The sequence below is a fragment of the Mixophyes fleayi genome, chromosome 3 (assembly GCF_038048845.1).
Source record: "Mixophyes fleayi isolate aMixFle1 chromosome 3, aMixFle1.hap1, whole genome shotgun sequence".
NCBI classification, from domain to species: domain Eukaryota; kingdom Metazoa; phylum Chordata; class Amphibia; order Anura; family Limnodynastidae; genus Mixophyes; species Mixophyes fleayi.
In genome coordinates, this window is record NC_134404.1 from 291,273,322 (window position 1) to 291,296,550 (window position 23,229).

A 23,229-nucleotide genomic window follows, 5' to 3' on the forward strand; every position below is an offset into this window, starting at 1 on the left:
CAAACTGCTTCCAGCTCTACTCCTGTGTGCAGTTTCCAAGCTGCTTCCAGCTCTACTCCTGTGTGCAGTTTCCAAGCTGCTTCCAGCTCTACTCCTGTGTGCAGTTTCCATGCTGCTTCCAGCTCTACTCCTGTGTGCAGTTTCCAAACTGCTTCCAGCTCTACTCGTGTGTACAGTTTCCAAACTGCTTCCAGCTCTACTCGTGCTTCAGCTTTCACGCTGCTCCCTGCTCAAGTCAGCGGTGGTTCCCATACCGCTACAACGCTTCACTTCTCAGCTGATTCCGGATCTACACAACTGGGTATGCTCTACTGACTATTGACTATTGCTCGCATACCAGTTGTATCCATTGTTGTTTGCTGCACAGGGTACAAGTACCCATATAGACTGTGTTCTGCATTGCTTCATTCAGGACAAGCTTTCACTCAAGCTACGATATCTCCTCACGCTACTACTTAGCGTTATTGTGCATATCTGCTGTGACCAGCTTCTCCTCACTGCAAGGCATCTACTCCATACAGACTATTCATTGTGCCTTCCATCTCTGCCTCACAAGACATTGCTCTACTCGCGCTGTTTCCATACAGCCACAGTTTGCCTTTCAACTTCACTCTCCTGCACCTGGACAAGTCCTCATTCCTTCTCACAGCAGTGGTACAACTTGCTGCACGCAGACCACTGACTTCCCTGCTACCTACCCGCACCTGGACAAGTCCTCCTATCACAGCGGTGGTACAACTTGCTTTACGCAGACCACTGACTCTCCTATTACCTACCTACACCTGGACCAGACTCCTCACCATAGCGGTGGTACAACTTGCTGAACGCAGACCACCGACTACCCTGCTACCTACCTGCACCAGTACTATTCTTCCCATCACTGCAGTGGTACAACTTGCTGTACGCAGACCACTGACTCCTCCTCTACCTACCATCACCTATCCACTCCTCGTGTCTACATTATTTTCAGCCTCCAGTTTACTGCTCCAAGTCGCTGACTTTCCTCTAACCATAGCTGCAAGTCGCTGATTTCCTCAGACTATCTCTACTCTGTTGCTGTTGTGTCGCTCCAATCATTCACCTGCCTGCTTTGAGGTGCGTGCCATAACCCCGCCTCTCTAGCAGAGTTCCATCTGGTGAAACTCGGGTAAGTAACTCCTAGTGCCCGTGACAGGTACAACCGACAAACATATACAAAATCAGCCAGAAACAGTGATGTGGAACTTGTTTAATTTGGAACTTTTGCTAATAAGAGTACATTCTCTTTTTATTTGTGAATCAAATCTAAAGATTGAGTTGTACAATTCAATACCAATCATTGCAGAAAAACGTAATAACAAGTACCTGTCACCGATATACAACTGTATGTTAAACATATATCTGAACAGACACTATATAAATGAACATATATACCATGTACTATTGGATAAAGCTGTATAGTTTCAGTTTTTTTCATGTCTATATGATTTTAGCCGTCTTCTAGATAAGTATAAAATCCTGTAGAACAGGAAGAAATTAATCCTCAAAACCGACCTTTGGCCTGGGTTGTAACATTCCATCACCAAGCACCTAAGCAAAATTGATGGGTGAGCTAGTGATGCCAGTCCATCATCCAGAGGCCCCTGCCATGCTCTTCCAAACATGCACAGGGGCCGGTGCATGCGCTGTGAATCTTATGAGAGCAGAGCATGGATCAGATTGACAACAGATTGACCAGCATCACCGGGCCCTCCTTCACTTCCGAGCCATCGCACCCTTTGCAGTGGTAGTAGTTCCACCACTACATTTAGCAATATATTAAAGAACACTACATACTTCCAGATAGTCCTGATTAGGTAGAACTGTACTGATTTGCTGACACTGAAAGAGATACAGGCCTTATAGAAAGTGGAAGTGGCTCCACCAGTACATGAGCATGATTGGATGGACCTGTAGGTCATTTGGGGGGATCTGTGCATTTTTGGAAAGCCATGTAATTGCATAAAAGTAGTTGGATCACATCACAAAAAAATTGCAATATAGTTCATAAATGGCTTTTAGTGAGTGAAATAATTAGTATTATGCTTATAAATTTCAGGATGTAGTAGATTTTGACCTTAATGTGATGGGGCAAACCTACAAGTTTGCTTCTTCGCTTTCAGAATTTATAGCTAGGATTTTTTATGACTGTAATTCAGACAATAAAAATGTTAAAGTATACCTATTAAGCAAGATCTAACATTATATTACACCCTGAATTATTAACACATATACCAATCTGTAAGTGCTAAAAATGGGCACCTGCCTCTCTATCTGGTATATTTGCTAAAAAACCTATATCAATTATTTAAATTAGCTATTACTGTGGTCTGTCCTGCCTCCCCTTTTAGCAGGGCCATCTTTTCCATTGGGCACGATGGGCAGGTGCCCATGGGCCCCATGGGCAAGGGGGCCCCATAGGCAGGGCTCTTAATTAGAATAAATAATCCTTCAAAAGAGAAAACCTGCAAAAAAAACCTACAAGGGTCACTGAGCAAGTACATCTATCTATCTCTATATATCTATATCTGTATCTCTATACATCTATATATATATATATATATATATATATATATATATATATATAGGGGCCCCGATGCACTGCTTTGCCCGGGGGCCCATAATGTTGTTAAGATGGCCCTGCCTTTTAGCATCAGATGAGTCCCTTGGTGTTTAATAATGCTGCTATTGCATGGAAAGCACATGCCTTGGGAAGTAATGTGTAGGTAAGGTTCAACACAGTTGAGTGCAGGGACTGAACCCATCTTTGGGTGTCATTTGCAGTGGCAACATATATATATGCTCTTGAGTGCAACTGGTTTATCTTGTGTACACATGCTCAGTTATATGCCTACAAGACTTTTACTTCATTGCAGTTTGTAAGCATACAACTTATGACACCCCACATCTTTCTCTATACACAAGCCATGCCTTTTACAAAGTGAACTCTTTAGCTTTTCCAGTCTTATCACAGAGCAGAAAATCGTGTCACCAACCTCAGATAAACTTACAGTTATGAACTGATTTTTATAACTCTCTTATTTCATTCTTCTTTTTTAATGAAAGGGAAAAAGAGGATAAAATACATACTTTACAGGGAGAGAGCCACCTCCTAGCCTCTACCTCCCCTAGATACACATCTACTCAAGCTAATGCTAAATTCAGCCCTGCTGCCGTATGCACGGATTTGATGTTGCCAGCTCCATTGCAAATGTGGCACCTGTGAGAAATAAGTTCTTACCTGATCATGGTCTGTCTGCTCCGCGCAGAAAGCAGACCTTCTTCTTGCGACGCTTCTATTGATTGAAGAAACTCAGTCTTCTTCTATCCACTCTGGCTTCCTTCTGTTGATTGCAGTAGGCTCCTGTGTTTCTCCTCTGTCCTCTTCGCGCTCCTGTGCCTTTTCTTTAGTCTTCTCTACTTCTCCTGCCGGCGTCTTCTTTAGCTCCCTGTACAGGTCTGACCATACCAGGGCAGGGGGCGGGGCCAAATAACACAGTGAATCTGGTTAGCCACGGTGCTACATTCAAACGGCCGGAGGCGAGTCCGATTTGCTTGCCGTACTAGCCACTGAATGGCTGACAGCAAATCGTTTCCGATTCACTGTCAACCACACCGGGGGTGATGTCGGAAAGAAGCACTTATCTGTGCTGGATCGCCGGTTGGGTGTGTGCCATCCTCTTATCTTCTTTGACCACTTCACAGGCTTCACAGTCAGGAGAAGCCATCCTTAACAAGCTAAATGTTTTAGATGCCCATGTACTGTATTGAGAAAAGTCTTTCTCTTCACAAATCTTAATAGAATCAGTGCAGCAAAACTGAATTAAATATGACATTCATCTTATATTTTTGTGTTTTGTAATTCTGACAATAATATAATAAATCATAATTTCCTATTCAACTATATACCAGATGTCAACTACATATCAGATGGTCATGTGACTTCAGTCTATATGATTCTTGCACCATGGAAAATGGCAGCATTTGCAGGAAATCCTAGGTTGCGTATCTCTATTGGCCATTCATCACCCAAGTGCTGTGCCCAACTCATACTGTACGACATGTGATAGATGCCTTAAATTTTCTATTTTAATTAACTTTCTAATCCTATTCTCGCTGGTATACAGACAACTTGGTATATTATCAGAATAACATATATATGGAATGCAAATAGAATTTACCAATTAATGTTCTCTCACAGTTCTTCAATTGATATGTTCAAAGCAATAAAAATGCACCCTACTGATATTTTGCTCCAGGCAAGGTGAGTCATATAACATAAAAATAACCTGCTATCCTAAGTAAATAAAATTGCTATGCAGCACTAAAAACCTGCTGAACCATTGTTAATCTTCCACAGTCAACTCAATCCAATCCCTCTTTCATATTAAGATGCAGTTAAATTTTGCATTACATAGAACTTTCCATGCGTAAATGGTTCCGTGCACACATCAAGATAAATATCAGCCTATATTTTACATACAGGGTTATTACTTTGTTTAAGCCTTGAAAGTCAAATTTCAAAGCCCTGGATGTAATAAATATTAACTTTAGACACAAAACAACTTAGTATGATAATATGTGGAGACAAATTACACAAAATGTATTTACGGTGATAATTAATGGGTTTATTTATAGCCTGGAGCACATCATATATAATGTGGTAGTGCAAAATAATCCACACATTGCAGATTAACAATATATGTTCCAAAGGTACATTGCTATACTGTAAGGTTTGATAGAGTTCTTGAGAGTTAGGTTAAATGTCCAGGTAGTGTGTGTAAACACCTAGCCATTTGCACTCTGACAAAAACTCTAAAGATCTTAGAACTGAAAGACATCTTGAAAGCCACCTAGCCATCACCCTACTTAATTAAATGTCAGGCTTACAAAATTAACAAACACTGATCTGTGTAGAGTGGGCACAGAACATGAACACCATGTTACACGTACAGACAGGCCAAATGCACCCATTATCCAGCCAAATGTAAAGCCTCCATGTGACAGCATGGACTACCAGCCACACTAAATCCTGCTGTCCTTCTACATCTGATATGGAGCGCAAGGACTTATTTGTATTTTCCTGATTAAGCATGTTTATTATTGGTTGGATTTTGAAAGTGTGATAGAATGGACCTCCTATGTAACCCTGTCCATGTTGCTGGGGACTGGCTGGGCTTGCCTTGCCACTCTCCCCTTTCTTTATCCCAAATGCGCCCCTCCTGTCACAGTAAGACAAGCCTGCTGCCACCACTAGGCTCCTATACTGGCACCTAGAACTGTTTCCTTCTGGGTAACTTTCGCTGCTGGTGTACCCCCTCACTGGGTCACAATATCCATTTGATCTTTGACATATTGATCAATGTGATTTGGCACCAGTTTATAAAAATGTGTTTATTTGTCTGCATATAGTAGGGAATGATACAATACATAAAAAACATTATCTGTAAAATGCAGAGCAATATGTTGGCACTATATGAATATTGAATAATAATACGTTACTTTTTAGTTACTTGAATGTCACCACTTATAAGGGATATCTGTCTTCCATAAGGGTTTGTGGACATCTAATGAAGGTGTGTTCCCGTCTACTGTAATTGGACTGTTTGTGCATTAACTGTTGTTTATTACTGCACACTTGATTTATTACCAATACGACAGCTCCAACTAAGGCATGCATACATACATAGGCATGAGTTCATATTTATCTCAAAAGATTGATTACTAAGGAAAAACTATCCCTATTCTTTAAAACAATATTTCCCATAGGATTTATCTAAAGGACTTAATAATAAAATCTATTTATATAAAAATGTGAGAAAATGCTGTCAGAGCATTCTGTGGCAGGGCTTGCTAAAACAAAACCCAAAATGAATTAAACACCCAGTCTGAAAAAGTAAATTGTTCGGATTCTAAATTATTTTATATTTACAAACAAGACCCCCCCCTATTCTATTGCATCATGCCCCTTCCATACTGCAGATAGGACTTTACTTTATATTTATTTTTCTGCATACAACTAAAAGAGAAAAATAGTGAGGTTAGTGGTCATTTAAGATATTCCTAAATGGGAATACAAATATCAAAATAACTGGAAAGTTCAGTAACTTAACTGATTTATATTGCAATATAATATGAAATAAGCCCTTTAATCCTGTATAAAATTAAATATCCAGAGAAGGTATGCTCTTTATTCACAGTAAACTATTATATCCCTCACTGTGACAATATTATTTAATTATAATTTATAAGAGTATATGTTTTATCTAAGGGGAATGAATAGTCTAAAAGTTTTATCTGCAACTTAAAAAAGACTGTTAAATATTTATAATAATAAATGATTACATTTTTTGATTTGGAATATGGGATTGATTGATTAGACAATTGGATTTTAAAAGAATATTTTTCACAATTTTAAAGCCATTGACACACTGGCATAAACATGCATGTACATTTGTTACAACATTTGCTCGATTAAACCTATTAATAAATGTCTGCATAGGAGCATTAATGTAGTACTAGTAATGTAGTTGTATGGTTTGAATGCATAGGCAGGGATTGCTGGGACAAGTAGGAAAGAGACAAAAGGCAGAATAGAAGAACAATAGTTATCACAGCATGACATTGAGCCTACAGTCATGGCCAAAAGTTTTGAGAATGACACAAGTATTGGTTTCACTCACAATTTTGCCTAAGACCACAGCCATGAATAAACAATGGTACCAAAACATCCTTCAAGAGCAACTTCTCCCAACCAACCAAGGACAGTTTGGTGACGAACAATGGCTTTTCCTGGATGGAGTACCTTGCCAGAAGGCAAAAGTGATAACTAAGTGGCTTGTGGATCAAAACATCAAAATTTTGGGTCCATGGCCAGGAAACTCCCCAGACCTTAATCCCATTGAGAACTCGTGGTCAATCCTCAAGAAGCGGGTGGACAAACTAAAACCCACAAATTCTGATAAACTCCAAGCATTGATTAGGCAAGAATGGGCGGCCATCAGTCAATATGTGTCCCAGAAGTTGATTGACAGCATGCCAGGGCGAATTGCAGAGGTCTTCAAAAAGAAGGGTCAACACTGCAAATATTGACTCTTTGCATTAACTTGATATTATTGTCAATAAAAGCCTTTGAGACTTATGAAATGCTTGTAATTTTACTTCAGTATACCAAAGCAACATCTGACAAAAAGGTCTAAAAACACTGAATCAGCAAATTATGTGAAAACTTATATGTGTCATTCTCAAAACTTATGGCCATGACTGTAAATGGAACTACTCATGGGCCAAAGTGTGCAATGATCTCTGACAGTAATACCATAGCATACGCAAAGAATCAGAGACCCATGTTAGCATGCACTGCAGCTTGTATAAGCCTGAGTACCCAATAGGCTGATTAGACTGCAGCCTAGGGTTCAAGACTTTTTATTTTTGGGGGGTGTAACATTTTTGGGGGTGCAAAATTGTGACAGGGAGAGGTATAAACAAATTAATTTTAAAATATGTATAGTTGTTTTCCAAAGTAAAAGGAAACCATGGAAGAAAAATGTAGTCAGAGTTGAGTTTCGAAATCACATAAACATAACCATTGGTGGGGGGGGTTTGGGTGAAGAAAGCTAGATTTTAATTAAGGATAAGATTATTTTTAACTACCAGGTTTTAGCCTGGTGTGGAAGACAAGGAGGCAGAAGTATATTAGCCTAAGGCTAAGATCCATTCATAAGGGCCTTCCAATACTCAGTTGATGCCAGACTTTATTAAGTGAAGTCCCTGAAACTCAACAACAGTGATCAGGGGTGCCGAAAAGAAATAAGAAACAGGAAATGTACAAGGGTGGGAATCAGTCAAATAGATATTCATGAAAGTGGTTGGTTACTGTATCTGGCACAGGATGGTAAAGTACAAGGAAGATGGAGAACAAATGAATAAAGACAAAGTAGATGAAGGTATTTAGAACAGGATGGCAAGTATCTACAGAATGGAAAAGGGATATTTGAACTTGAGGAGGTGGGAACAGAGCATAGAACACTCAGGCAGGTTAAACCTTCAACTGGAAGAACAGAAATCTCAAGCAAGGTACAATGGTAGGAGACAAAGAAGCAAAACTTACAGGGACAAGGACCAGAATAATGCTAGAGCCAAAATCACAGTAAGTATAAACTGGTTTTGGTAACAGGATAAAGAAACATAAAAAGAGTAACAGAGTGATCAAAGAACTAAACAAGCTGGTCAATAATCAGTCAGTGTGGAGATGCTCTAGAATTCAAGCCACAATGGACAGCCTGGAGAAATTGTTGACATTTACAAGGAGCTCTATAGACCAGATATGAGCACTTGATATATTAATCACAAACCTTTCATCTATAGCGCATGCAAAAGAAACACAGCAGAGAGAAACACATTTTAGGAAGAGTCAGAATTCCCCAGAAGTTAAGGAAGAAATCAGAAAACATTAATCCTGGGTTTGAAACCTGCAAGAGCAACTGATGCTTAATAAAAAAAAAAGTGGGAATGAGCCAGTGTGTGGATTGTCTACATGGTCAGAAAACATTAACACATTTATTTTAAATACACAATTAGGAAAGTAAAGCAAAACAAATGAGTAACTTTGAACCTTGGCAATACCATGTTGTATTGGAAGGGGAGGTACATTTAAAATGTGAGGACAGATTTATAATTGGGATAGAGCAACTTTTAATGTCAGTGTTTAAATTAATGTAAATAATAATGTAAAATAATGAATGATTTTATTAACTTTAAATAAAGCTATCAAGTATTTGCACCCTACATGAAAAAACTGCCAATTTTTTCCTTATGGTCAAAATAATAAACTCATTTGCACCTCTTGCATTGTAACAGTGTTTTACAACGGTTCAAAGTTACCCATTTTTTTGCTTTTACTTTCCTTAATGAATCAGGCCCGTTATGTTTACCAATGTGTCAATCTAAGCACTTATAAAAGCGGAGAAACCAAAATAAAAATATGTATTACATGTATACAGTAAAGCACCAGTGACTTACTTATGAGGAAATTGTATTAATTAATGACAGAGTTGCTAGAATAATAATATGATGATATGTGCCTGTAACACCCCCTCTTAAGCCCCAGAAATGGTGGTGCATGAGTGTTGCAGAACTTGCTAGCTTTCCTCTCAGTGCCTCCACCCGAATCCTGACTCTTGGACTGCGTGGGGAATGTTCGGAGTAATGAACACCAGGGGGAGATTCAGGGAACCCCCTTCCCACAATTTAAATCGATGCTGACTCACTTGTAAGCTGGAAAAAATAGAGAAAAATCCCCCAGCACACTGCTATGTAATTTGTAAATTCTACATAAAGATGTAGAATTCTCAGTTACACACATTTGCAAATGCATGATAAATCACCCACCACGTCACAGCATGTCTGCTAATAGTTGTTCCTAACTCTGAACAATGAGAACCCCTATATACTGGGTCATGCATTCATGTGTTTTTAAATTGAGAGCTAACTCACCAAGAGGTAACCCAGGAGTCTCCAAGTGGCGATAGAAAACCAGCACTCCCCATCAGCTGCTGAAACCAGAATCGTGTCAGTCAAACAACAATACAGAGATGGAAATTTTTATATACAAGTAGAATAGCAGCTCTTTTACTGACTCACAACAATGTTGCTGGGGGATTTTTTCCTTTCCTTATAACCCCACAGTCTCTAGCACCTGCTCTAAACCTATAAATTGGTTGAACAACTTCTCAATTTAACAACACATGAATGTATGACCCAGTATATATGGACTCTCATTGTTTAGAACTAGCACCACCCTATTAACAGAAATGCTGCAAATTGGCAGGTGGCTTAACATGCATTTGCAAATGTGTGTAACTGAGAATTCTGCATTTTATGTACAAGTAGAATAGCAGCTCTTTTACTGGCTCACAGCAGTGTTGCTGGGGATTCTCTGTATTCAGACCAAACTCCACCTACAAATAGTCAAATTTGTCTAAAAAACCACCCACTTTTCTGTTAAGCTCCACCTCTTTTGCAGATCGCAATTTGGGATGTCCAGCCAAATTAAGGACAGTTGGGATGTATTGAATTCCTCCCAAAATTTGAGAATGACTTGAGCTTGTAAAAATATCTTGTAATATGATTTTTATAATTGAGTTTTCAGTTCCCTCTGGATAACTGACTCATTCAGAGGTTCCAGTGGTGTTCATGTTGTTTTCTTTTATGAGGTTTCAAGCTGTAAATAATGAGCATAGATGAAAACTAGGTGATGATGGTGAACTTTTTGTGTAGCTACATAACAATATATCTGATATAGTATTGGTCTTTAAGGCCTTTCTCTGATGAAATCACCTGTTTTTGCTGGCGATAGGGCTTCTCCCTATCTATCAAAGAGTAGACCTTGCCAGAAATAATTTTCACAGTTGAAAGCTTCCCCATGCACGAGGAAGACTATATAACAAGGACATTAGTGGTAGTATTCCTATCTTTATCATCATCTTAGAATGTTAATAGCAGGGATAGTCACTGACAAAATACTTTCTCTATTTTAATAAAGCATCTACTCTAAGTAGATAGATAGATATACAACTGTCCAAATGGGCTGCTATACCGTGGTATGCCATACCGCCACTTCTTCCCCTGCCTTCAAATTTCGTTGACTTATATTCCCATTACATTTCCAAACCCTGCAGTTTAGTAAATATACCCCAAAGTCTTCAAGCCATGCCACTTTGACCACACATTATATATATATATATTTAATATTATATATCTATCAATATATAAAATCTCATACGACAAGTACTGTTGAGGCTGGGCGTACTTATACCCAAATTCAAATGCAAATGTATCTTGAGATCCACTTATATGTGATTACAAACGCATGTATGCTTAATTTACTTGCTCATTTTAAAAATGCAATTTGCATTTAAAGATGAATCAGGCCCTCAATGTGCAACATGAAACACCTTGGTTTTGCACAAGTTGATGGTCACCATATTTTGAAGAGAGCGCCAATTATGTTCTTTCAGAAGACACCTCTGCAATACTAGAAGTATGTCTAGAATTGAGACAGGAAAATCTCGAGAGATGCACTATGCAAGTATAAATGCTACATCAAACCACAAATTCCTACCACCTTTGAACCCCAACCTTTCACTAAATTAAATGTTTCCATTTCTCTCTCAGAAAATGCTCAATGTAATCTGATTAATGGCTTAAACTAATCACTTTATTACATAGGACTCTTTTATGTGCTTTAAGATTTTCTTTTTTTTTACGTTGGGCAAAGTGCCTTTAGAAATGCTCTTTTGGAAGGTGCAAATTAATGAAAGTATAGGATGAAATCTGATCTCTGACATCACAAACTAGTACTAAATTCAAGTTCTTTTGCAGACCGGAAGAGGTCAAGTTCCCTTCCACTAAGCAAGGAATATCCATAAAAATGGACTCTATCCATCCCTTTAAAAAATTTAGCAAATTGAGGTGCATTAAACTACCGACGGAGAGTTTATGCGGTTCTTGGACGTTTTTGATCTTCATAAATGACCTCCTGTGTGTATGGCAAAATGGTTCAGATATCGGGCCACTCAGTGTAAGTGGGCAGTATGAATCAATAAAATAGAACTTTCTCTTTGTGGTTGTTCTATCTGATAATACTCACATGGGATGGTCTTTCTTTCTGCCAACTAAAATATTTAATTCCCAAAATGTTACAGATCTCTCTGGTCTAGGAATTGTAAATGTGTAGAGAAAGATGACAGATTTCATTTGATAAAAATCCCCTAGAACAAATGATACAGTAAAATAGACAGATAAAAGTAAACTACATATAATAATAAAGCAAAATGAATTACATTAAGTTTACATTGACCAATGTGAAATCAATAAAATATTATGTAAAAAATTTAGTGACAGATGAAATTGATACAGCTGAAAGCCTGAATAATATTTAGCTTTTGGATATGCATAATTTTATGAAGGCCGAATCTAAAAGACTGGAACATGTTTTGCTTTGGGCATAGAGTAAGAGATTAAATATGGATAAGGAAGCTAGGAAATGAAAACTTTATAGTATGTAAACCATGTGTCCAAATTAATTCAAGTTTTATACAAGTAAGGGAATGTGACAATAGTTTAAGGTCTAAAAGAAGTTCTATCAGAACTTTAGAAAAAAATGTTCTTTGGGAAGTTACATTATTTTTATTGTACTGCACTTTATATTGTAACAGTAGGGATAATTTATGTACTGCAAAAATGCAAGGCAATTTTATGACATTACTGGCTTGGTTCTCACTTAAAGTTAAAGGGACCTCTGTGTAATGATACAAAATACTGGTAATCTCAGTATGACAAACATTTATTGCAATGTAGCAAGAGAACAGGTGAGTGCAAAACATGAGTCTTCTAAAGAAACCAGAAATGGTCTCTTCTTAAATATAAGAGTTTGCACTCTAAACATAAATTTTCATAACTATATAAAGTGAAACGTTGCCTGGTCACGTACACAAAGAGACAAATGCTTCCTGAGCATATAGGGATCACTCTGTTAGCCATGTACCTTCATTGACCAGTGCCCTTACTTACAAGGTAGCTTTGCATACAACAAGATGGTGCCACTGTTGGGCGTGAGGATCTGTCTGTACCCAGATTGGATTGTGTCTCTGGAGCTATGCTGGTAGCTGCGCACACATCGCAGAGTGGTCTGATTTTGTTCCTTTGCATGTAAAGTGAAAAAACTGGTACAGATGGTGATTGGACTAGCAGAGGAGACCAGGCAGGAACTGGATTGCTGGACCACACTAAAACCGTATTCCTGGACCAGATTGGAACCTGATTGCTGGACTGGATTGGAACTGGACCCACCTGTCATTTATGTAAAGTAAGTACTCTTTTAGGGGTTAGGAGTGTTAGGGATATTAGGTTTAGGAGTTATGGTGAACCCTAATCCTAACCCTAACCCTAACCTTAAACCCTAAAAGAGTACTTACTTTACATAAATGACAGGCGGATCCGTCCATCGGCGCTTTAAGGCAAGTCGCGTTTCCTGATGATGTAATTTTCTCAAGCCGGCAAGACAGGGAGTCGTGGTGTGAAGTCTTCTGCATTCCGTTAAGTAAGTATTTTCACAGGTCGGTGTAGTCTTCATTTGGAATCCTCATGTCGTTCTGTTCTGTGTCATGGTAGTCAGTATTGTGAAACTGACTGCCACCGATTTTGTCAATGTACGTCTAAAGTTTATTCTCCTCATCAGACCTTTGTCCCCATACACCTATTGCAGGGCTGTCCACGTGTCTTTAGCTAACAATTTTCTGTTGATGATGGAATACACATGCTGTTTCACAGCTAAGCCAATGGTCTCATGGCTATACACTTCATCGGGATCAATTGTGACCTTCTACAACTTTTTCCCACCTGAGCTGCATTTCCATGGTGAATTTTCATGTTTCGTTATTCTCTGAGCCTTTTAGTTTTGCAAATCTCAAACTGGCTCCTGTACTCTGCATTTTTCCCATGTATTGAATAAAGGACTTTCTGAAGAATCATCTTCCTTTTATTTCTGTACATCTCTGCTACTGTTCAGTGCTTTTTTCCAACTCCTGATGCTGGGCCCATAACCTATTGGCAGAACCTTTTGATGTCTGTAAGGTGTCAGCAGTGTTGGATAGGGATGTTAGTCCACACAGTGTTAAATTTAACCAAGTTGTTGGTTTATTTGAGAACAGGAACAACAGCAGTGATGCAGGTACACACAGAGTTAATGGCTGCAGCAGTTGTAACAGTTATAGAATGTAGTTAGGTTCATAGTGTCATACAGCAGGGACATAGGGTCAAATAGCAGCAGGATGCTGATGTCATTAATCACCTCCCGTTGCACCAGTTGGCACTAGGTGACAAACAGAGCGTGTGAGAGAGGAGACAGCATACGGAGTGTACTTCTCTCCAACATGCATTGTCTGGAATTCGCTACTCCAAAGTGTAACACGTAGGTACAAGGTCATTATAAAACTATAGGATAAGTTGTGATCTCCACCACTTTCGAGCTGGTGCAAACATATATTGCTTTTGGTATGGGAATGGCCATGTGTGATAACTAACACCATTGAAATTATGCCCTCTCCACCTCTTTATCTATTATGATATTAATTTTGCTCTTCAAATGAGTTGCATCGGTGCATCTATTCCATTCTTCATTATGAAAGCCTTCAGTCTTCAAAATGCATCCCCTATGCCTGTGCATACTGTTGCTAACCAGCATATATTGACATCTTGCTCCAGAGACCCATGCACCCCAATGGACATCTAGGCACACTTGCACAAATCGATGTGCACGATGTCCAAAACGTCATACCAGTTCTTCACTTATGTTGTTCTTGCAGATGTTCTCAAGGCTGCAAGCTCTCAATAATAATAGTAGTAGCTAACTATATAACACACTGTTTCTCCATTAGCTACCAACACTGAAATGGAAACTGGGCCCTTTGAAAGATATTTATTAGTATATTTTGACCATTTGGATTATTCCCTATCAGCTCAAATTAACTTTGCTATTTTTGAGACATTCCCAAACTGGTCACAATACTATGGATTATGAAAATGAACAAACTATTGCCCCCATCATTATTAATACAGTTCTCCATATGCAACCAAATGACCTGCCAAGGCAAATACTGTAAAATTGCATCTCTCCATTGTTTTAGCTACTCGTGAACATCACATATAATTTCAAGTTAGATACTGTTGGTTTTTTTTCCAGCTTTTTAGTCATTTATTTGTTTTACTGCAAGGTGCCCTTTTTATTACAAGCTGTGATGAATGAATTATACATGATGCAAACAAGATTTTAGATCATAAATACAGAAAAAGAACATTTTATTTTATTACACATTTTCTTTTCCTGTATATCTGCAACAAAATAAAATGTTACATTAAATATAATACTTTTATATTTTCTAGCTCTTCTATGTAATTTTATACTTGGTAATTAAACATTTTATATATGTTGTTTTCCTACAGATTTACAGTCAGGAAATTAGATATGCTAAGTGAAATGTAGTCCTCAAAGGTTACTTATATGGGGTCCAGAGTTCAGGGTCTGTAGCAGGTCCAGTGTATCTAATGCTGACTCCAGATAAGTGACCTTTGGGGACTAGGCTTTAGGATACCCTACCCAAAATTGAATTTTACATTTTGAGTAGAATAAAATTAAATTTAATTGAAAATAATTATATTTTATATTTAGTAAACTAATAGTTGGGTCCATCAACAAACTAGGACATTTAGGTACATAACAAAGGTTGAAGCTCCCTTAGCTAATATCTTCTCAGGGCATTACTACTGCAGCAGATATAGTTGACAGGTTGCTCATACGTGATCATACTTTAATGATTCAATAGCTGCTCATTTTGCAAATTCTAGATTCCTACAAAAAATTGGGGAATTTTGCTAGCTATTGTCAACATAACCAAATCACTGGTTTGTGCATAAAGCTATATATATATATAAACATTCATTGACCACTTTACTAGGTATACCTAAACACCTACTAGTTAATCAAATATCTAATCAATCATTTTGCAGCAACTTCATGCATGCAGACATGGTCAAAAATTACAATTGTTGTACAGACCAAACATCAGAATGGAGAAGAAATATGATTTAAGGGACTTTTACTGTGGAATGATTGTTGATGCCAGACCAGTTGGTTTGTGTATCTCAGAAACTGAGATACACAAAAGAGAGAAACAAAATTACCAGGGCTAAAGGACAAGACTGTTGTTGGACTGTGTCTTTGTTTCCTGCCTGTTATTACCTGTTATTACAGCTTGCATAACTTTCTGCAGATGTATTCTTTGGATCCTGAAATGTTGAGACCTCGTTTCCTGAAGTTTTGGATCCTGGAATGCTGGGGCCTTCATCTTGGAATTTTGGGGCCTAGATCCCAAAATGTTGGGGCCTGTTTTGAAAATATACAGATATATGAGATATCACACTTCTCAAGTGAAGTATGAACTTTTCCTTATGTGCATGCTGGTGATTCTTGTTCTACAAGGCCTACCATACAATAACAGATAAATCAAAAAAAGGGAGAAGAGAAAGAAAATTCTAAGATTGGAGAAACATTGTATATATTCATTACCAGTACTAATTTTTCATGTCATTAAAAACTAAAATGATATTTCTCTCTAAACCAATTCTGATAAATTGATATAGTGTTATATTGTCCCAAGTGAAATATTACAATGTTAAAATGTTGATGATTAGAGATTTTGGAAATATAAGTAAAATAGGTTTAAATTGATAATGCCTTTACTTTTATTTCATCTTTTATTTGTTATTTCTTTATTATTTTATAGGCAGGTGCAGGGAATACAATTGTGATGTATCTTTCTATTTTTTCCTATTAAATTTTGTATTTTTCTTATTGCTGGTGCTTGTCTGTGTGTTTATTGAACAACTATGGATCCTGTATTTGAATTATGGACTCTTATTAAGCTTTGATTTACTTATTATGAATTGAGTGCATCCTCATGTATATTTTTATTATTTTATAGGTATAATATATCTTAATGTTCCAATCACTCCTGAATTGTTCATTAGATCATAATTGATCGTATTGGTAAGGGTAAATAGTGGTCTCTCATATCATAGGTATAGTATTTACTTTTTTTATCATGTGGCTTTGAGTTATTGTTCTGATAGGGTTAATACCATTGGAGCACACTTTTACTTTATAACTAAATATTCTGTAACAAAAGGAGGCATTTAGCTGGCAATATGCAGAGAAAGCAGGGAAGTAGAGTAAAACATTGGCACAGTTATGTACCTAGGTGGAGATTAAACCAGGTAAAAACATATGTGTAGTAAAAGTTGGTTTACTTACAAGATTTAAAAAGCTGCTTCCTCTCAGCAAACAGACAGGGTGTATCTGAAAGTCTAAACAGAGCCAGGGATGGGCGTGTCCTTTTTAAAGAGAAGGTGGGTGTGTCACCTGTCCATCAAGCTAGGCCTGTGGGAGGAGTGTCAGGTATAAAACTCTGCTTGTTTTATTGTTCAGGGAGATCAATGCTGGGATAGCTGGCTGATCTTGACAGAGAGCTGGACTATGTATAGTAAGCGTTTAGGGTCTCCATATTTGCTGTGCAAGTATACGGTGTACAATTATTACCATCCTGACAATAAAGAACCATAAAAAGGAAGAAGTTGTACGCATGTGCTTCACCAGTAGCGGGCTCTTGCCACAATTCCTATACCCCACAATTATCTTATATCTTAAATTATAGTGACTTCTCTTATCTACTTCGGTTGGTCATAAATATGTAAATATTTGTAATCTTTTCTGTTAATCAGCAGTGTGTCTTATTGAAAAATATTCATGCACAGTATATGAATAATGAGGTAGTATGGTTATCTGAATTCAGAATTTATCACTATATTTCTAATATATATCTTTCTTTCTTTCTAGTCTTTTTTTTTTAATTTATACAATACCACTGTTGTAGGAGAACATCCCAACTAGAACAATATTTGGGCTATATTACCAGTAGGAAGTGAACTATATCGGAAGACAGTTCTGGTGTAGATATCTTCCCTATGTGCATTGTACAACACTTATGGGCTTTCAATTGGTTGACAGTCTTCTTTTAAACCCTTTGCCTTGCTACCCAATGGGCAGGAGGGGACCAGTGCCTTTAGATGTAACGGAGCTAAAGATACAAGCCCTCTGGTTAACTGGGTTGTTTATTTTTTTTTATTTAATAAAATATGTGAGCCCCTGTTAAAATGAAAATTGGGAACAGAAATGGTAAATCAAATTACCAGTCCATCCTAAAATCAATCAATAACTACTTGTGATAGCATAAATGCAATCTTTTTCCTTATTCGTGACACCTTAAGTAAAACATCACCAAAAACATTTATTTTAGGTGTCACGAATAAGGAAAAAAGATTACATATATGTTATCATAAGTAGTTATTGATTGATGCTAGGATGGTTTGTTAATTTGATTTATCATTAGCGCCATTTTTTTTCCCATTTTTGGTTTTAAGTACTGACTCATTTTAGGTTCATAGATGGTTCGGATCTAGGAACAGAGGGCTGCTTGTGGTTGGTTGCGCTGATTGATCTATAAATTTGTTTGAAGCAGTACGTGAGCCTCTTAAGCCTGGCACAGTACATTTTGTCAGACGCTCCACATGAGCAAACCACAAAATAGAACCGGATCTTTCACATCCTGTTCTATCATGCAGTTTGGCCTAGACCGTAAGTGATATAGGGGTTGTGAACTTACACACCCTGGATGTGATCTGAGATTTCACTTTCCAAACCCAGAATGATAAATACTGTGGAGTGGATCTAAATCCACATCCGAAATGTACACAGTAAACCGCACTTAAATACATCCCACTCTAAGGGATAGATTTACTATAGCTTCTAAAAAGGAAAAGTGAAGGTGTTCCCATAATAATCAATCAGATTCTGGCTATCATTTTTCTAACACAATTAAAAGCATTTTTAACAGTTAAATGAATGGATTTGCAGATGAAGATGGCAGGGTCTGAAGGGGTGCAAAAGTTTGCACCTTTCTATGGGAGGAAATGGGCACATAAATACCACTCCTCTATCAGACACATGAAGAAACATCATTTTATTTTGCAGGATGAGATTATTTAAATGAGATAAAAGAGTTGAGATAGTGCATTTAGGTTTGCATTCACTGTTTTACAGGAGGGTACACAGCCATCCTTCTCCACAAAAGCACTTCATCCTTCACAGTGGTTTGCCTATACTTTCAATGGGATGCATTTTGCATCTTACATTTGTACTTGTACTGAAAATGTCACTTCTCGGCATACTCCGACAGATGTAATAAAAGCTTTCAAATACATAATAGTAACAAAAGCAATAAAACCGTCTAGAAGTCCTAACAATGTCATGATTAATTTAAGACATGAAAGAAGCTAAATCTATATGAGGAGATAAAAGGTTTAACTTTAAATTAATGAAGGGAGGATTATTAGACAGGTGTTGAGGTGCTGTTCTATCTCTTTCTGCAGTGTGCAGTGGATCTCCAAACCCACAAAAGTAGGCACATCCCCGTTTTATGTGGGCAAGAAACAAGGACTAGTTAATGGGCATACAAGTGGACATGTGCTCTACAGACAAAGAGACCCACATAAATAAAAAAGCAGTGTTTTGCGGTTCGTAGATGAGCGTTAGGGCATGCAAATCCTTTATGGGTTGCGTAAGATAAACACAAAGCATATGAGTAATGATGGTTGCATGACAGGCAATGGGGTACCACTTATTATTCCTATGTATGAGTCAATGTAAGCAGTTGGCTTGCACTTCCATTTCTCTTTGCTGGGCTCCAGAGCAAAATTTGGAGGAAGGCCCAGTTGTGCCCAGTGATGCGTGGGACTGTTGCATGAACAAACATGGCTTCACTGAGCACACACCGACTCCCTCTCATACTCAGACGAGCAGAGTAGATGCTTTGGGAAGCAAAGCAGAATTAGCCTCCCCCACCCGCCTCGCAGTTTTCTCATTCCCTTTTCCATTCACCTTGCCCTTAATAGCAGATTTTAATAGTATCAGACTCGGGTTTCCTGAAAACCGAGCCCACCTGATCTTAGCCGATCCCAGTACCAAACCAAGCTGGCACTGTACTTTTGCGCGCCAGCGGGACTGAAAACGAGGCAAAACATCATTGTCGGGTTGTCGGATCTCGCAAATTTTGGATCCCATAAGTACCGCCATCCACGAAGATCCTGCGCCATTTCACAGAGAGACACAGAAGGGGTTGCAGACTTGTTGGCAGTCTCCACAGTAGTTGGGCAGCCTCATAGCTTAAACAGAAATAGGAGAGGTGGCAGTGTTCTGGCAGTCTATAGTGACATTCTACAGAGTTATAATTCACACAGAAAAAGGAGAGGTGGCAGTTTTCAGTGCTGAAAGACAAATTATAGGGCTGGCAGTGTTCTTCAAAGGCTCTAGTGACATTCTACAGAGTTATAGTTCACACAGAAACAGGAGAGTTGACAGTTTTCAGTGCTGAAAGACAAATTATAGGGCTGGCAGTGTTCTTCATAGGCTCCAGTGACATTCTACAGATATATAGCTCACACAGAAATAGGAGAGGTGGCAGTGTTATTGCTAAAACAGAAATTCAAATAGTAGGACTGGCAGTGTTATTAAAAGTCTCCAGTCACATTCTTCTGTGCCATAGCTCACCCGGAAATAGGAGCGGTGGCATTGTTCAGTGCTGAAACAGAAATTCAAATAATAGGGCTGGCAGTGTTTTTAAAAGTCTACCACAACATTTTATTGTGCCATAGCTCACTCAGAAATAGGAGAAGTTGCAGTGTTTAGTGCTGAAACAGAAATTCAAATAATAGGGCTGGCAGTGTTATGAAAGCATCCACTCACATTCTACTGTGTCATCAAAATGGATTCCCATCAGTCCACAGAAGACCAGGAGCACCAAGCAGCTGCTGGCACCAGTCATAATTCTAGTAATCCCTCTACGTCGTCTACTAAAGCCTTTGATAAAGTGCATAGCGTTTTTAAGTCAGGCAAACAAAAATGTAAAAAAACACCTTTTACCTTGGTCAAGTAAAAAACACGTGTAATCAAGGCAAAGTTAAAACCCCAAAAAATAAATGCAATTCTACACACACAGTGGCAAGGAAAGAATCAGGCCTTCGCCTTTCTCTATGAGTGCTAGTTCTGCAACTATCAGTGAGGCATCTTCTTGTAAGGTCAGTAATGACGATGCAAGGCCTTGTCATTCTGACTCAAAAAGTGGTGCCCAAATACTTTTACATGTAAAATTCGAGCTAGAAGAAAACAGTAAGGCATTAGAAGAAACTGTATGTTCAGATTCAGAAATGGCACAAATCCCTGAGGAGAGTCTATCCACAAGTGCGTGTGTAAAAATGACCTTTCTGATACTGTACTCATAAAGAAGCCTCCTTTCAGCATTTCTGCAGATGTGTGGATGAATAGCCCAAGTGTAGCCGGTGATACACAAATTGAGGATGCCACTTTGGAATTGCAACAGGATGAGGGGGATATTTGTGTAGCTGTTGACGGTGCTAATGAGGATGTTGATAAGGATGATGTTGTTTGTGTAAGTCCTGCACCAGTAGAAGCAGTTTTTGCAAGTGATAAGAAGAAGGCCATTGTCATGCCTGGGCATAAGACCAAAAAAATCCACCTATTATGTGTAGAATTATTTTTACCCAAATCCTCACAACACTTGTCTAGACATTTGTAGCGTTTGTAAAGCCACAGTCAGTAGAGGTAGGGACCTTAACCATCTAGGAACCTCATCCATGTTACACCATTTGAAGCGTGTTCATGGCAAGCTGTTGGGAAAATCTGAAACTTATGCAGAAAAATAACAACAAGCAGTCCAGCATCAGCCAGGTCCCTTTTCTCACCTAGATCCCGGCACCTGCAATCTACACCCACAACACCTTCCTCATCAATATCCTCAGTAGTGATCAGAGTTAGTCCTGCATCCAAGTTGCTAAGGCTAGATGACTCCTCCACTTTCCAGGATTTCTCAGAAGAATTTTTGAGCATTAGTCCCACTGCTGCTGCTGCTGGGGGTGGTTCTTCATCCCATAAGCAGACCAAGAAGAAGACTACTAGTAGTTTACAATTATTGACTGTTAAACAATCCTTTGCAAGAGGAAGCAAGTATGAAAGCTGTCAACCAGTGGCAAAGCGGATCACAGACGACATGGTGACTATGCTAGTATTAGATCTGTGTCCAATATCCACTATTAATGCAGTTGGTTTTAGACAGTTAATTGAGGTCTTGTGTCCCCGTTACCAAATTCCATCACAACACCATTTTACTAGAAAAGCTGTTCCTCACCTGTCCAAGTAGGTTCATAAAAATGTAATTATTGGGCTACAAAAGGCCATTCTACCTACACAGATATGTTGACAAGCAGAACTGGGCAAACTAAAGATTATATGACTGTGACAGCCCACTTCCCCAGAAGGAACAGTAGCAGCATATAACCAACTACATCACATTTTTCCGAGGCAGGTTACTCTATTTATCACCGGCTCCACTAAGAGGCATACAGCTGACAATCTGTTACAAAAACTAAGGGACGTCATTGCAATATGACTTATCCCGCTTGGACTTTCCTCAGGATATGTAATTTCTGATAACACCACCAATATTGTGAGAGCATTACAGCTGGGTGAATTCCATCACATTACCTGTTTTGCTCACACAATCAACTTGGTGGTGCAGAGCTTTTTGAAAAATGACAGGGACGTGCAAGAGATGCTGTCTGTGGCCCGTAAAATATCTGAACATTTTCGGCATTCAGCAACAGCATGTAGGAGATTGCAGCAGCTACAAGAACAATTTAATTTGTCCTGCCACCAACTGAATCAAGATGTGGTAACAAGGTGGAATTCCACCCTTTATGTGCTTCTGAGGATGGATGAACCATGAATAGCCATCCACGCTTACTCACCAAGCCATGACATTGGTAAAGGAGGGGGAAATGTATTTTACTCCAGCACAGTGGAGAATACCTTCCATGTTGTGCAAGGGGCTGAAACCATTCGAAGTAGTCACCAGTGAAGTGAGTTCAGACACTGCTAGCTTGAGTCAAGTGATTCCCTTAATTAGACTTTTGGAAAAGCAGCTTGAGAAACTGAAGGAGGAGCTGAAACAAAGTAATTCTTCTAAGTATATTGGACTTGTAGATCAAGTACTTTATTCGCTTCACTAGGATCCAAGAGTTGTTAAAAGCTTGAAATCGGATCACATACCCAAGGACAATTCCATCTTGCACCACTTTTCCTTTCAGCTATCACTGTGTGCCAATGTTACCTACATGTGCTATATTCTGTGTGTGGTTTTCAAAACTCAAAGACACCCATTGTTATGCAGATGACTCAGCACAACGTTTTGACATCTGGTCTGGTCTACTGTAAAAGAATTGACCAAAAACCATGACATCTCTGCCATAACTCTACCTGATCCTACTATCAACATCCAAAGAATGGTGGAGGATTAATATAATTTTTTTTAATGGTATAAAGACAACCGTTTTATTAACAAAGAACAACGTTGCTTGCAGAAGTAATGTAAGCATGGATGTCTAAATAGACGTGTATATGTATTACTCAAACCTTCCACTTTACATCAGTATTGCACAAAGTGTTTGCAATCTGCACTTTACGTC

At 38.5% G+C, this 23,229-nt stretch overlaps 1 long non-coding RNA gene across 1 annotated transcript in view; it reads left to right on the forward strand.

Annotated features, from left to right (window-relative positions):
* Nucleotides 1-16,141, forward strand: part of LOC142144674 (uncharacterized) — a 101,195-nt gene extending 85,054 nt beyond the window's left edge. Inside the window, exon 4 of the long non-coding RNA XR_012689772.1 lies at nucleotides 15,849-16,141. This is a non-coding gene — a long non-coding RNA (uncharacterized LOC142144674). The remainder of the gene's footprint in view (nucleotides 1-15,848) is intronic.
* The last annotated feature ends 7,088 nt before the right edge of the window (nucleotides 16,142-23,229 follow it).